Consider the following 17,757-nt stretch of genomic DNA (forward strand, 5'->3'; position numbering starts at 1 on the left):
GGGGGGGGGGTAGAAGGCCCACAGAAAATTGGGGGCGTTCAGGCGGTCTAGGAAGGCGATGGCTAATTAAAAAAAAGGCAAAAATTATGTTTTCCTGATATTTCAAATTAAAGTATTTCAAACGCGGTGACTTACGACTGTTTTTAAGTAAATTCGAACCTGATATTAACAAATTCGTCAAAGCACATCAAATTCATCTTTCACGTTAAAGTAAGTGCAATTTTTCAGTTGAAACCTTTGTTTTAATTACTATATTGTTGTATTGAATATGCTACCAATATTTTTTTTATATAACTGTATAGATAAAATTATAATTTTTTTAAGCAATTTTAATAAAAAGTAATTCCACATATTATTAAATATGCTTTTTAATTGCTCTCGTTTAAAATATAAGTTTTAACTCAGAAGTAGGATATGCCACGTTTAAAAACAATAATTGCAATTGCTGTTTTTAAAAGCGCATCTTAAAAACAGCAATTGTAATTGTTGTTTTTAACTGATGGTAAGTTTAAAAATTTTGGGAGGTGCTAGAAAATGTTTGATTCTCAATGTGGGCAGTGAGCGAAAAAGTTTGAAAATCCATGGTCTAAAAGGAAATAAGAATTATCAGAATTTTAAAGTTTTAGCAGGCAATAGAGAATAGTGGAGTCAGACAGGAGTGTGGAGCAAAAGACTTGCTCCAGGACAGGAAACCGTACCTACCGGGTAGGTCTAGTGGTGAACACGTCTTCCCAAATCAGCTGATTTGGAAGTCGAGCGTTCAAGCGTTCAAGTCCTAGTAAAGTCAGTTATTTTTACACGGATTTGAATATTAGATCGTGGATACCGGTGTTCTTTGGTGGTTGGGTTTCAATTAACCACACATCTCAGGAATGGTTGAACTGAGACTGTACAAGACTACATTCATTAACACTCTAACATAGAAGATGAATGAGGATGGTATCCTCATACATTTTCTGAAGTATTATCTGAAAGGTAATTACCGAAGGCTAAACAGAAAAAAGGAAGGATAGGTAACCGTATGAGGATACAAGTCTATGATGAACTAACTAGTCCTCTCTCATATAGTACAAAGCTGAAATCATAAGTAAAGAAAACTATAGTAAAATAATAAAAGAGATGAAATATTTTGGGAGAGGAATCGCAAAACAAGCCAGAATCACATAGAAACATTACAGTGCTTGGAAGAACCCTACTGGTTGAAAAATTGAGAGAAGAATGTAAACATCTGCTTAAACGAACTTTGGAGACAACAACTAGGAAAAAAAATCAGGAAACGAATAAAGATAAATTTGGAAATGAGTATGGAAAGAATAAGAAAAATAAATTTGAAAAACGTTTACGTAAATATAAAAGATAACTTTGTTGTAGTACATTTTAGAAAATGTATTGTCAGCCACGCTGCATGTTACGTAAGGTGATAATGGTATAGAAGAAGAATAAGTATTATAGTGTTTTCAAACCTAAAACCGTTGATCACGTTGGTGATATTTTACTTGAAGATATTTATGTAGTGATTCAAGAAGAATGTAACGAACTTTCAGGAAATGTTCTACTGATGAAAATAAAGAAGAAAGTTCGTATAAACATAAATTCGAAAGCGCTTAGTTAGTGAGTGTATGCTGGCAAAAAATTTCGCCCTTATTTCTGTATTTGTGGTAAAGTTAATCCAGACTGTAATTCTTGGGACTCAGATAAAGGGTTAAATTTTTATGGAATCTGACCTGAAAAATTGAAAAAAAATAAAAATAAGTCTCAGAAGTGTATTTTAATAGCTTCTGAGAAACGTTAGTTAAAATAAAAAAAGATTGGGGTTGACAAACACATTATTTTATTTATGTTGTGTAAAATAAGCTTGTTAAATGGGGAGTAAATATACAAACGTTTTAAATAAAACTTGTAAAAAAATTTATTCTGAATAAAATGGTATGAATAAAGTTTACAAAAACTAAATACAAATTTAAGAAGGTAAACGTTTATTAAAAACAAAATTATCAAAATGTGGTATATTTTAAATAAGTATTAATCGAAACAAAATTTTCAATATTATATTTGAAAATAGTAATTTTCCAAAAGCACATGTCCTGAAAGTTTTTTACATTCTTCGTGAATCACTCTGTATATATTGTCTGTTTTATTATATTCTCTAACAGAGAAAAACAAAATTATTATAAAAAACAATTGCTGGAATCTATAATATCGCTAACGCTCTTTTTAAATATTCTAATTACTATGACTTTTCTAATTTATTTTGAATTATTATTATTTTATTAACGTAACAAAAATGCACTATAATGCGCAAATACAAGAAGAAAAAAATGAAAGGATTTAAGAGCATTAAATTTATATTACTTTTAGAAAGAATACTTTGAATTCAGTGTAAGTCATTTACAAGGGTTCTTTGAAACAAGAGAGAAACCATGCTGCAAATAAAGTGGGCGAATTGTAGGCATAATAAACTATAAGACAAAGTAGAAACGTGCTGCGACTGAGAAACACGCCCTCGGGGACTGCTGCTAAACGGAGTGCAATTTGGAACCGTCAGTTCTTCCGACACAAGAGGGGCGACATCGCTTTGATTAGTTAAAGTATTCCCGTTTTTACCACCGCATAGTTGCTACGTTCAACTTTCCAATTAGGTTCCAAGTGTTATGTTTTCTTTCAAAATTATCTACCTCTCACTTTATTCAGCCGGTTAAATTTTAGTCTTAAATATATTTATTTTATACACACTGTCGTAAATAATAATTTATTGTACTTTTTTCATTGAAAATGCTTAATTCTTTTTTTTTCATAAAAACTAAATTATATTTAATTTATACGCCTTGGTGTAAGAAAAATGGCATATTTTTACAAAATATATTGTATATGTGTTTAGAGAAATTATTGTTGTTTAGATGTAATTTTTAAATTTATAACTGCTTATTCTATGTAAATAAGGTATATAAAACGTTTTTATTAATTTCCTAAAGATAAATAATATGCAATAAAAAGATTATTTAATATTATAATAATGAAAGAAAAGAAAAAATAAGTTGATATGTAATGAAAGATTTTATGCGAAGAAATTGTTCACAACAGATAAATATTAAAAATTAAAAAACACGACTGCCAAAAAAAAACATTGCTGACAAATATTACTCTTTAATATACGATTTTTTCAAAATGCATTATTTGAAGAGCGTGTGGGTGATAATTTTGTATAAATGTATTTTTTTTAATTTTTTAAATATTTTTAAACATATATGTAGCTTATGACACACCCGGTAATGTAAAGATTCAAACACGTGGTCATACATCTAAATCGGTTCAGCCGTGGAGCTGCTACGGTGAAACAGACGTACACAGATACATATATAAATAATGACAATTACATTCCTTTTTGGGAAGTCATACATACAATAAGAACATGCTTACATGATCGAACATACTGACCGTCAAAAAATCATGTGATTATTTTTTTTCTTAAATGTTCATAAACAATAAGTAAGACGTAACAACAACAAAAAAGAGCAAGAAGAAAGAACTTGCTTACATCATCCAACAAACTGCCCGTCAAAAATTTATAAGGTTTTTTCTTAAATGTTTATAAACAATAAATAACAACAGTAAAAATAACTATAAATAAGTTGATTTTATTATTTTTTTTTGTGAGTGAGAACAGACGTGTATGTTAGTGCTCTCTGTTTTCGAATTTTGTTGAGTTTCTCTTTTATGTTCGTCGTTTATTTGTGTTGTTGGTTGTTTCGTTCGTTGTTTTATGTTATTTTGATAGTTCGTTTTTTGTCAATTCTTTCGTCTAATTTAGTGCCTCATTGATTAGCACACTTTGTGGACTAATTTTATTATTAGTGGACTTATTTAAAGTTAGTTTTGGCAGTTCGTTCTAATTGACGTTGGTTAGTCGTTCTGTTGGTGTTTATTGCGTTTTCGTTGCTTATTGTATTAATTAATCTGTTTATTTTTGTTTTATATTAGTTGGCCTACGGTAGTCAGGAGCTGTTTACTTAGCAACCACAAAAAAGTTTGTTTACATTGGTTGTTTACATTCAACCTATAGAATTTATTTAGTCGAATTCTTGAACTTAGAGAAGTCTTTTTAAATTTACTCAATTTTTTTTGTAATTTTTTTTCTGTTGTTGGTGATCTCATCACCGCACCCGAAAGGGAGGGTACGGCCCCGCCCATGGAGAGGGCATTTACCCCAGTGGGGAAGCAGCTATTTGGTAGGACGCAGAGTGTTAGGGTTTTCCGCAACAGTTTCACCGGTGACAGTGCGGGTAGTGCTGACCGTAAGTCATACCGTCGGTCTGTCGCTAGGCAAATGGAACCTTCGAGGAGGAAAAACGTGCAGGTGAATGTGTCTGGGCATCGTCAGAACTACGTTGGGTAGTCAACGTTAAAAGAAAAACGTCTTTCAATAAGATGTTTACAACTGTTATGCTAGTCATGATTAGTCATAAATTATTAATTTAATTATGTTAGGCATAACAGTTGTAACATCTTATTGACAATTTTCTTTTAACGTTGACTTATTTTAACTATTAACAATCAACTGCTATGAACATAACTTTAAATTTTATTTTCATTTTAATTCCCATTTATAAAAATTTATATGCAGAACTATAAAATTCATAATTAATCAGTAATCCCTAATGATGGAGGAATAATCCAAAAGCGCTTGGATAGTCAATACTCACAAATGTTGGTAAGTTGATACTCTATTTTTAAATAAATTGTACAATACCAATGGTGCCAGATGAAAACTGTAAACAAATTCAGAAGATTGATTTTTAAATTTTGATTTGCTATCCCACCAACCAACAATATTGCCGCCAAAAGTACTTTTTTTGGGTTGTTTGCACTACTACTGTACTGGTTTTATTTTTTTTGTCTCCAGGTCCACCGTTAAGAAGATGAGTTGAAATAATGACAATCTTGTAGCGTGTGAAAAAGGCATGCCTTACCCGGGGGATTCAAACCCCCAACCTCCGGATGAAAGGCAAAGACGCTACCGCTCGCGCCACGGAGGCCAGCACTACTACTACTACACCTCTCTCTCCCTCCTTTTCTATTTAGCAACGGAATCGCCGTAGGGTATTACTTCAAATGATGAATGACGATCATATGTATAAATGTAAAGTGTAATCTTGTACAGTTTCAGGTCTACCATTCCTGAGATAAGTAGTTAATTGAAATCCAACCACCAAAGAACACCGTTATCCATGATCTAATATTAAAATCCTCATAAACTAACTGCCTTTACTGTATAACACATAGGAAGACGAAAATAATTCGGTTAAAAATTATACAATTGATAACTTTTTCATTTTTTGTTGAAGGGGTTCTTGGGGAAAAATTAAAAAAAAATTCTAAGAATAAATTTAAAAAAGTATGAACGCATGTACTGAGCTTAATATAAAGTGGGGTTATGTTAACAAACTTTTGATAGAATGACCCCTCACCTATCTTCCGAGATACTGACCTCTAAATGTCTTTACTAACAAATTACGCCATATACACAAGCCTCTCAAAATTTCATAAAAATAGGCTTATCCAGTCAAAAAATATTGATTCTTAAACCGTCAACACACGTACGTACATAAGTGCGTGCGAACATTACCACCTTTTTTTTACTTTTTGAGGTTTATGGCTCATGAAGCCTCGAGCAATGCAACAAAAAAAACATACCCCACTTTTTGTTTGATACCACTCTTTCTTTCACCATATCTCTACCACTATGATATGCTAGGAAAGTAAAAATTATTTAATAGTTAGGTTAAAGAATTTAATATAAAGCATTCTGTAACGGCATTATGTTGAGAAATAATAAAACATTTTGAAAATGTATAAAAAATAATAAGATAAATTTGTTTATTAAAATAAAATTAAAAAATTAATATTAATAAGTAATTAAGATTGTTTAACTTACTGTAAATCTTACTTTTTGAAGCAAACAAATCGTAGCCGAATTGAAAACTAATACTAAATACCAAATAATTATCTTTAATAAAAATGAGACAAAATGAAAAAAAGCAACCGAAAATATAAAATCTAAAAATTTCTACTATGTTTAAAACAAAACAAATCTTGGTTAAAAAACATAAAAAATTTTACTTTAATTTTAAAAAAATTGTTTTTCTTCGTTTTAACGAAAATTGAAAATTAAACATGAATTCGAACAAAAAAATCTTCTGTTTTTTACTTTTTTCAGGAGTTTTTAAACGTAGGTTACATTTTTTATTTAAATTTTTAGTTCTATTTTTATTTAAAAATACGGTTAATACTACAAAAAATGACCAGGTTTCTTTACTAGGTTTTTTTAACAGTACCTGTCACAGCCTTTCTTATGACTATATAAAACATCTGAAGTTATAAGCTTTATTAATCGGAGTTGCTTTCTTAGAGAGTAATGATTCTCATTATACTACCAGTATCTGGATAAATAAAGTGAACGTATCACATTTTTTTGATTGAATATAAGCTGTACTTCATAAGTTTTGTATGCTGATATGCAACAGTAAATTCGGATCAGTACTTATGGGAACAGTTGAACACTTTATTCTTTATAATCTTTAGTAAGCCTAGCACGGGATACTTATTACTCTTTGAAATACGTCAAATTTTCTAGAATGACTTTGTGTCTTATCAGTGCGGCTACAAAAAGACTTTTTCAATTTTTACAAAAGACTTTAACAAACACTAAAGTCTTTGTTTCGTATCAGGGCGAGTCAAAAATATGGATACCCACCAACAACTTTAAAACCGTACCAGATAAGTATTGTTTATCGTAATAAGTCCCAAGATACTGATGATTTACAAAATAAAATTCGAGAATCAGCACAAAATATCACTAGGGAATCATTGAATAATGCAGTAACATCCTTTTACAACCGACTGGCCAACTAAGGAGGATATTTCGAAAATTTTTTAAAATTTTAACATAGATTTATACGATAATATCCATTAAATCTAATTTTTATAAATTTATTTTTTCGATAACAGTTTCTTAAATTATCAGTTTGATTTTTCAAAATCCAAACTTTATCCCGCCGCCATTTTGGGTAAGACATCGTACCAACGTTTTACTTATACCATTTTTCTTTTTTTTGAAACCTTTAAAATGATGTATCACACAAAGAGTGTTACCATTTAAAATATTTGAGTTTTAACCGACCACCCCCAAGAAGAGGTTGAAATTCTATTTTTCGTTAAAAGGTAAAGTAGTTGACCGATACCTTATCCTGAAATTTATAGTATTTTATCTGGAACGGTTTTAAAGTTATAACGGTTTCCATACTTTTGAATTGCCCTATATGTCATTTTTATTTAAAATATCTTCCATTTACATTGTCAATATTAAACATTGGTCAAGATTATAATCAGACTATCAGAAAAAGTTTCACTGGTGAATAAACTAAAGTAAAAATATCGAAAAAAATGCATAGCAATGGCATCTACAATCACATCCGACTATTGAAGTTAATTAAAAAGTAAAATAAATATCATCAAAAAGAAAATAAAAAAACGATTATTATGGATTAAACTGAAAATGAATAATTTTTTTTTTAAAAATACATCATATAAATTGTTTTGTTTTTCTCTGGATCAGATTAATAATTAAATCTAACTTAATTACTATGAGTTTTAAGGATATTAATTATATTCTATATTACTAGGGGAAAATTAAAGTTCAGTTTATATTGTCATTTGATTTTTGTACAGTTAAAAAACTATTATAAAGATTTTACAATATTTAATTAACTTCCTATTCTCCTAAAAACATGCCACATTTGAAAAATTAAAATTCATTATTTTTATTCTGCATATCACTGTTTTCTTAATTTTCTTTTGTATAATATATTACTCTTGTATATAGGATAGAAGAGCCACAGCAAAGAAGTCCTTTACTAAGAAGAAACTGCTTTGTAGCAAAATAGACTTGGATCTGAAGTCTAAGCCGGTAAGTGTTACATATTGTGTGTGCTTTTATACGGATTAGAAGCGTGGGTTTTGGTTAAAAAAGAGAAAAATAAACTCCACCTATGGAAATGTGTGAGTGGAGGAGAAAGGAGAAGATTAAGTGAGTAAAAGGAGTTAGTCATAAGGACATAATGAAAAGAGTAAAGAAAGAGAAAACGCTGTTGGAAACAATTAAAAGGGTGGAGGGGCAAATGGTTTGGTCAAGTATTAAGAGGAAGAGATATATTAACAATCGGCATAGAGGGTACTGTAAATGGGTAAAGTAGAAGAGGAGGAGGTAGATGATATCAAGAGTGGAAGTTACAAAGTTACCGAAGAGCTGGCCTGGGACAGAAAGAACTGGAGGCGTCAGTGGTGTCAGAGATCTGCCAAAGAGCAGAATACCTTATGATTATTTATTTCAATGAATAAGTATTCCCTGTAGGTAAGTAATATTTGAACTTTCTGAAGATATAAATTAAAGTATTACAAATTTCAAATATGAGAAAGCCCCCAACTTTTGTTACTTAAGTTGGAAATTCATTAAATAATTTGAATGAAAGTTCTTTAAGAAATTTGGTTAAAGCTCTTTAACTATGTACTGAATTAATTTTTTTATTAATTATCAGGAAATAGTACCTTTTCTGGATCAGGTAATTATTAGAAAACTCTGTTAATGAAGATATAAATTGGTTAGTTAACTGTTCATTAATTCAGTTCAAAATAATCGATAAAACTGGGCGTTAAGCAGTTAGATTTTCTCACATATTTAAATTATAAAGAACTAAATTAAAATGAAAGAGTTTTATTCTTTTTAATAATATATAAAACAATGTATAATTAAATAAACCATAGATGAAAAAATATCCCAAAACGCTGCCAAAGAATAATCGTGTTTGTCAGAAAAAGGTAAAAAAAACATTACAGCCCTCTAATAATCATCAGTTAATTTTTTTTTTATGGTTGTGCGTAGAAATATTAATAATGTTCATAGTTTTAAGAATATTTTAGTTTTATTTAAGTTAAGGAGGGGAAAAACGGCAGGTCAAATGTCATGTTCGAGTTACCGGTTGACATGACACATTGACGGTTGTCGCAGCCACTTCAGAAAATCCATAACTTATAATATAAGACATTATACAACCTCACCAAATATAAAAAAAAAAAAAAACTGAACCAATCAAGATTCCATGGTCTTGACACATTTCATGGTGGTCTTGTGAAATTTTACATGGATAAAAGTATTCATTAATCTTTATTATACGCTAAGTTCATCATGCCATATTGATTTATATTAATAATAATATTAAGAACACAAATAGATACATTATAATATAATACCAAATTATTGATTTTTATTTTTATTTATAATGTCGTTATTTCATATAATTATGTGAGGATGTAAAATTTTCAGGAAAGAAAAGTCCCAATAGAATATAGAATACATTAAAAGATTAATTTTTTTTATTTTGATATATTTGTAAAAGAAGATTTAATCTTCTACCACATAAATCTTCTACCGCGCCATCTTTGGCCATGAGTTTCTATATTAATATCGATTCTTCATAATAAAAAACAAAAAAACTGCAGGTTGTATTATTTTATTCATGGATAAATTTTCTGTTTCATTTTGACATATCATTTCATTATTTCTCTTTTTCTGTTTAGCCTCCGGAGCCACCGTAAGGTATTACTTCAGAGGATGATATGTATGAATGTAAACAAAGTGTAGTCTTGTACAGTCACAGGTCGACCATTTCTGAGATGTGGGGTTGATTGAAACTCAACCACCAAAGAACACCGGTATCTACGATCTAATATTGAAATCCGTATAAAACAAACAAAATTCATTTCATTACTAAAATTTTCTTTAAAAAAAAAAGAAAACAATAGTAATATACCGTAACTCTAACACAAGACTCATATAAAACTTAAGCAAAAAATTATAAAAATATTCTATCTGTCCATTGATAAATATTTAACTTTTTCTAATTTTCTTCTTTCAATTTGGACTTTATTTTAAATAAATTATTCCCGTTTACCTTACTGGTTATTTTCTAAGTAATAGCTATCTACTGAGGAAGTAGTAATGAAAAAAACAAACATATTCGTTTAAAATAAAATGTTATTTTTGATTAAAAATGGTGACAATAAGGTTTTAATATCTTCCTGGTATTGGTTATTTATTCTTATATAGTGGAAAAATAATAATAAATCACAAAGAAACCAAAAAAACTTCTAAAAAGTGATATATTTTTTACTGTTTTTGCCCCCAGTCCATTTAGCCACTTTAACAGCATTTTTAAGTTCATCATCACCCGCGAATCGTTTACCACTCAAAAATTCTTAATTTCAATTTCCCAAACAAATGGTAATCAGAAGGAGCTAAGTCCGGACTATATGGAAGGTGATCGTAAATTTCCCATCCAAATGTTAATCACGTTTAATGGTAATGGTAATGGTAAATGTTAATGGTAAATCACGTGTTGGACCCGCAACATGTGGACGTGCATTATGGTGCAGCAGGACGACGCCGTCAGTTAGCCGCCCACGTCGTCTATCTTGAATGACTTGCCGTAACTTGCGTAGAGTTTTGCAGTAGGCTTCTGCATTTATAGTCGTTCCACATGGCATGAAATCAATCAGCATTATGCCAAACCGATCCCAAAAGACTGTTGCCATCAGTTTTCGTCCAAATTGCTGTGGCTTGATCGTTGAGGATGACGCCATTCCCTTGACTGCCGTTTTCTTTCTAGCATGTAATACGAAATCCATGTTTTATCGCCGGTAACAACTGGATTAAGGAGCTCGTCACCTATTCCTGTGTAGCGCATCAAGAATTTCAAACAAGAACCCATTCGGATTTTTTTGTGACGTTCCATTAAAACATTCAGCACCCAACGTGCACAAACCTTTCTGAAGCCTAAATGGTCGTAAACATTGCGAGCAATAACTGCTTTTGAAACATCAGGAAAAAGAAAGGCCAGGTCGGAAAACGTTAAGCGATGATCTTTTCTGATTTCATCATCGACGCGTTTCAACAAGTCCTCTGTGGTTATCGAGAGCCTCCCTTCACATGCACTTTACTTCTGTTATTTCTAAACCTCTCACACCATTTTCGGACTTTTCTTTCAATCATTACATTATAATCGTATACAGCAACCCATTGTCTATCAATTTCAGTCGGCTTAACGTTTTGATGGTTTAAAAACGTATGACTCCACATATTTCAGTATCGGCGGCAACGTCGATTTTCCTACTCATTTTATAACGCAACAACTCACTCGTAATCAAAAGTACTAGAACGCGACAACTTACAGACAAAAATGCAATGTGTACATTACTAGCGTGGTCATGAACAACACAGTTTCGCCAACCTTATGGAGAGAAATTTCCCAGAGGTCTTTACTTTAGAGATATCCTCGTAGAAATTCGATTAAAAAATATGCTATAAATAAAAAGATCGCTTTTTTAATATTACGGAAGGGAAAGGATTTTGGGAAAATTTTTTTTAAAAGTGGTTAGATAAACATGTATGCATGTACTAATATAAATATAAAGTGGGGTTATGCTTGCAAAATTTTAAGAAAATTGACACCAAAAAAATCATATACCCCACCCATTAGAGATATTGACCTCAAATTTTGACCCACAAATTGTCCTATATACAACAGCCTCTGTAAGAAATTTCATAAAAATCGGTTTATCCATTCAAAAATTATTAAGCTTCAAACACGCAAACATACGTACATAGCACGTATGAACATTACCCCCAACAATTATTTTGTTTTTTGGAGTCCTTGGGTAATGAAACGTAGAGAAATTTAAAAAAATCCATACCCCATTTTTTCCTGATTACCAAACTTTCCATCTTGCACCATAGCTCTAGACTACGATGCCAGAAAAGTAAAATTTTATTAAATATTCGTTCGAAATGTGACGATTTTTAGTAATATTGACAAGAATAATTGCTCGATTCATTGCCGCTGACATGTAAATAATTTATTTTACATTATACGATCATTAAAGAAAATTTTCCTTTCTGAAGTAGTTAATGAAGCAGTTATTTTGAAAGATTATTTTTTTCATCAAATACCAATTAATATAAATTTAATAATATTAAATTTAATTATTTCTTGCATTTAGTTTTTCAAGCTTATAAACACTAGCGTAACTTTTTTTTTCTTAATCTTTAAAATAACTACATCTTGTATAATATAAAACAATTAGAAAACCATTCGTTTAAAAATGCTCAAATTGGTTGAGGAAAACATTAGTTTTAATATTATACAGTAAATGCTTTAAATTTTTTGGTGGGTTTTATCATGAGCCATAAATCTAATTAGGTTAAAAGTGAGTAAAAAAGGAGTACTTTTTCTTTTTCTTTCTTCTGTTTTTTAAAGAAAAATTTCAGTATGAAATAAAATTGCCTTGGTTTATAAACAATTGATATAGAAATAAAAAACGAACACCCCGATTTTTAGCGTTGTTTATTAACCATACCAGTATTCAAGTTTTAGAGTCATCGTCAACTTTATACAATGTAATTGCATAATTCCTAACAGCTTATTTTTATTTGTTATAAAAATTAAAAATATACAATTAGGATATGAAGAAAATAATTTTAAAATTCTAGACTACAGAAAATTTATGTATCTAACAATTTTCAACCAATATTTAAGAAAATTAATATGAGAGGTGAACTACAAGAAAACTATATATGATTTTTTAATGTCTTATTAATTTTTTAATAGATTCTCTAGAGGTGATTTCATATTTCCGGAACGTACAAAGATTTAAAAAATATTTATTTAGGATGATAATAATTCTGGGCTTTTTTTTAAAGTAAGGTCTGTTCTGAATTTGTCATCTATATACGAAATATAAATAAATAGATGGCGCTTACGTAGTTCAGTTATGTCAACCAATAAGTCAGTTATTATTGACAATAGTTTAGTCATTTTGTTTTTTATATTAATCTATTTATAATGAATGTTACAGTTCGCGATTTCACCAAGTGTGAAGTGAGGAGTAATCCACAATTCTGTGGCTGAAATTCTAAAAGAAAATTTGTGACATTTACGAGCTGAATATTGCGAATGACACTAAAGAAAGGCGGTGGTAGTGTTTGTTTCAAGAAGAGCGAATGACCGTTCATGATGAAGAACGTAGTGGTGGCCGTCGGTGATAACAAATGATTTAATTGATAAAGTTGACAAAAAATATTCGAGAAAACCAGTTTTTCACCGTTTTTCAATTGTGTTTGTTGTTTTTCAATCATTAATTTATGAAGTTTTGACGGGAAAATCTGACTAAAAAAAATTTTATGGTGGTTAGATGTCAAAGATAATAACCGACACAAGCAAGGTAAAATGTCTTACCGCAAAGCATGATTTTTTTCAGCGGTTCGGAAATGAAAGTGATGAATTGTTTGATCGCATCCTTATTGGAGATGAAACCAGTAAAGAATCATCTTCAGGAACTGGAGATGAATGATTTCTCTTTCAAACGTCGACACAAAGTAGCATCGATGCGATGGCCGATTCATTATCTCCTAGACTGAAGAAGTTTAAACAAGAACGTTCAGTAAAGGTTTTGATTACTATGTTGTATATATATATAGATGAAGGATTGCTTCTCAAATTTAGTGATCGTGGAACTACTATAAATACCGATACGAATTGAAAAAATATTAAAAATAAACGACGTGAGATGATATCACCAGGAATTTTGTTTTTAACTGACAATACTCGGCTACACACAGCAAAATATATAGTTAGGCAATTAGAAATATTTCAATGAAAATCTTCAATCGTCCATCCTGCAGCCCTGACCCAGGCCCAAGAGATTACTTTATTTATATTCTCCTTAAACATGCATCACAAATGTTTAACGGTGTTTATGAATTAAAAAATAACTTTACTGCGTGGTTTAATTCACTGGCGGCCGAATGGTTTGAAGAGGGAATTGTTTCATTAAGAAGTTAGTGAAAAATTATGAAAAATGTGTTGCAGTTTACGGCAGCTATATAGAATAGTAGAAATAGACTTAGTTTTTATACGTTTTTATACGTATACGTTAGTTTTTAAAGTCTGTTCATATTTTTCAGTTCTCTTTTATTTAAAATTGGATCTTACTTTAAAAATATGCTTGATGCATTTCAGCAATGGAAGAAATCATTTTTGTATGGCTATTCTGTAAGGGGTCGATGTAACGATAGGTGTTACTTTTAGAACTGCTTAGCTTTCAGTCAGTTTGCATGCCGTTTATCAACAATATAATCGACTTCAGTATATAAGGCAATGGGTCCATACTCGTTCTTTACTTAATTCGATTATGATTATGATTATACGAATTTTGAATAAGAACGGGAATTTCACAAACAAAAAAAAATGAGAACCAGTATTCATTTTTCCGTATAAGCCGCCTAATAACAATAGAATTAGGCGGCTTATTATTCTTACGTTTATTATTTTTATGAAATTTTTATCTCATTTCATAAATGCATCTGTTTGTTTTGTCATGCTACACACGATTATGGCACCTTCAATCCACGTGTCTATGCTCATTAATACACACAACACAACACACACACACTCTCTGTCTCAGTCTCAAAGATATGCGCGCGCGCCCGCCTTAGGTGTGTATGTGTGTGTGTGCGCGCGCGCGCGCGTGTGTGAATATTAAATGTAGTTTATTTTCCTCTTGATTGGGAAGAATTACATATAATAAAAAGACATATTTTACTTAAAAATAATACCTTTATTAACTTCTTGGGTTAACCAATCAACTACACAAACTTATAAATTAAATACCCAACGTTTCACTTAGAATTCTCTAAGCTTCCTCAGATGATATTACACATTCATACACACTTCACACAAAATTCGAGAATTTTGTAAGATCTGTGTATGAATGTGTAATGCACCTGAGGAAGCTTAGAGAATTTTAAGTGAATAGTTGTGTATTTAATTTATAAGTTTGTGTAGTTTAACCCAACAAATTAATAAAGGTATTATTTTTAATTAAAATATGTATTTTTATTATATATATTATATATTTATTATATATATATATATGTACATATACTTATGGGTGTGTGTGTGTGCGCACGCGGTTATATATACGTATATTTAATTTGTATCAATTTTATTTATTTTTTATTTTTCAAAAATAAATATATAAATTAAAAAAGTAAACGACAAGTTTGTATATTATATATTAGTTGCAATTATTTGTTAAAAAGGAAAAATATCATTAATTGAGAGTACACAGTTTCATATATATATATATATATATTACTTTCATGATGTTTATGAGGTAACCTAAGCTGCGACTCTCGGATCGTTTCCTTTATACAAGGACACATGTGATAGCTGTTTGCAGCATGAAATATAGAGAAAGAGAATAAGGGAGAGTGTTCTGTTGTTATTGGGCATTTTACGAGAAAGAAAATTCCATAGAAGTAGGTGGAGAAGGACCCCCGTCGTCGTGGCAACGCTAATAGCTGCCTGACAACGATTCGGGTTGCTCTATTAATTTTGGTCCGGAGGGTTCACTTGTATATTACTACTACTAGCCGGAAAATAAATGGAACAAGAAACAGTATTTCGTGTCATTTTTCAAAACTGTTGGCAGAGTTTTAACTGGTGAGGGTTATTCGGTCAATATTTTAACTAATTTAGACAGAATGGACCCACCCATAGTAATTTGAAGGATACGAGGCAAGGTATTTTTAGAATATATAGCGATATTATTGCTTTTAATGTGTTACAATTATACCTTTTTTATGAGCGGCATTTCCTTTTTTAAATATTACTATAATTAAAGAATTGGCTACGTACATATTTTAGTAGATTAATAATAATTTCGATTTTTATTTATTTTTAATTGAATGAACATTCTTCCTGTCATCAGTAATTTAAATGGATTTATGCATTTCTTCATCTCTTTCTTCTATTTGCCAACTGTTATATCTCTTTATATCTCTTGCATCTTACATTCTCTTTTAATTTTCATATATACTAATCTTTTACTATTAATGATTTAATTTTCTGTTCTCGATGACACGTTAAGCTGAAACTATTGTTTGATTGGAAATGATATTTTAATTTTTATTTATGTAACCAGATTATTTAACAAGTTTAATATTCTGAAAAGTTTCTTTAAAAAAAAATTAAAATAATATAAAAACAGATAGTTTTTCCTGCTTGAATACATTCTATGATTACTTACGGAAATATTATATGCATAAATTCAGCCAAATGTTATTTAAAGCCTTTAAAATATTTTTTAAATGATTATTTGTAATAAATTTCCACATTATCTTACAAAAATGTTTTATATACTAAATATGATTGGTCTGAATAAATTATTATTTGAAATAAATTATTATTATGAATAATTATTGGTCATTCTTGCTTTTTGTGTGTAAAAATTTAATTTTTGGCTGCTTGTAATAATACACTCAGAACTTCTCAAAAATGTTATTTTACTATCCTGAGATACATAATAACAAATTTCATTAACCATTAATTCCCGTAAATGGTAGTAAACTAGTAATGCATTTTAGTAAGTGTAATATTCATTTTAAAAAATTTATTAATAAAAATTTTTTGCTGATGTCCGAGATGTAGTGGTAGCGTCTAGGTCCTTCATCCGGAGGTCCCGGATTCGAATCCCGGTTATGCATGCCATTTTTCACACGCTACAAGTTTCCATTTAGGCTCATGATCGTAGTAGTTGTGCCCGTAATATCAAAGAAAAAACATTTTTTTAAAATCCTGTAGTCTTTAATAAACCGCTGAAATTCCTGTGTTATTTTATTTCTAGGCTTTGGAGAAAAAAATAAGTACAAATCTTAAACTTTCCAAAGTCGAAAATCTTAAGTTTCAACATTACTATTAATAATAATTAGTATAACAGTATAACGTTTTCTACGGCTGGATTTTACAGTTTAAATTACGCGGCTGGGACTAGTATCTTAATGAGAATTATTTTGAAACAAATTTTCATTATAATAAATGTGTTCAAGCAATCAAAAGCCTACTCTTTTCAATTATTGACCAATCAGAGCGGCTGTTGTTTAATGTATCAGATATTTATTTTCTTTGATTTTAATCTGATGTAGTACCTAGCAGAGGCTAATTTGAAAGTACACTAATACGTAACTAATTTTTTTATAGTACATTGTTTATCCTTTTGCTAATTATGTATGATAATAATGAAGAAATATCTTTAACACCGAACGATATTAAAGATAAAGCCAAAATTATGAAATTATGACCAATAACCCTACTGCCACAGAAATGTAATGTTTAATGTATGTTTTGAAAAATTAAAAGAATGTATATTCCGTAAACAATATATTATAGCATTGATTTAAATCAATAATCTCAATATCTTCTCAGCCGTAGAAAAAATGCGGTACATTATTCTCTGTAATGACGATTAGTATACTCTTGTGAAGTTTACTACACTTGCCAAGGCTCGTAACGTAACTTACTTCGCACTCGAGGATTAATGGTTTTCATTACAGTCTCACTGCATAATGTATTATTAATATAAATTTTTAAAAAAGTTAACTGGCTATCGAGAGCTTCACACTCAACAAACTACTCCCTACGGAAGAAAATTAAGTGGAACACTTGAAAAAGTGAAAAAAGGGAAATTAAATAAAAATTATAAAATACAAAAAATTATATTTCAGTTCAATTAGATTTGTAATGAAGAATACTTTCAAAAAATACCTCGAATTTTGTTAGATAACGTTTTTTATTTCAGTTGATGAATCCG

This window comes from Lycorma delicatula, chromosome 1 (assembly GCF_047948215.1).
Source record: "Lycorma delicatula isolate Av1 chromosome 1, ASM4794821v1, whole genome shotgun sequence".
Classification (NCBI taxonomy): Eukaryota; Metazoa; Arthropoda; class Insecta; order Hemiptera; family Fulgoridae; genus Lycorma; species Lycorma delicatula.